The sequence below is a fragment of the Penaeus monodon genome, chromosome 31, assembly GCF_015228065.2.
Source record: "Penaeus monodon isolate SGIC_2016 chromosome 31, NSTDA_Pmon_1, whole genome shotgun sequence".
Taxonomy (NCBI): domain Eukaryota; kingdom Metazoa; phylum Arthropoda; class Malacostraca; order Decapoda; family Penaeidae; genus Penaeus; species Penaeus monodon.
In genome coordinates this window covers 3,832,560-3,832,877 of record NC_051416.1, presented here as the reverse complement: position 1 = coordinate 3,832,877, position 318 = coordinate 3,832,560, and positions in this window count along the sequence as shown.

The window sequence follows — 318 nt, the reverse complement described above, 5'->3', positions numbered from 1 at the left end:
AGTGATCCGCGTAAGAATGTAAGTGTAAATGAGAACTGACGCGATTAATTTAAGAATTAAATAAATTAATCTGTCATATAACCTAATTGCAACGTATTTACTATATAAAATAAACGTTCACACATGATATGAAGAACGAGTTCAGAATCGAATACATGTGGAGATGATAACTGTAATTAAGAAAAGTCGACAGGAATTATAAGCGAGCATTCGACACAGGCGTAGCAATATAAGGAGACTATACGTAATAGTCGGCGTGTCCCTCACCCATACAAAAAATTCTAACGTCGTTTACAGCTTCCTATACATTAGACCAGT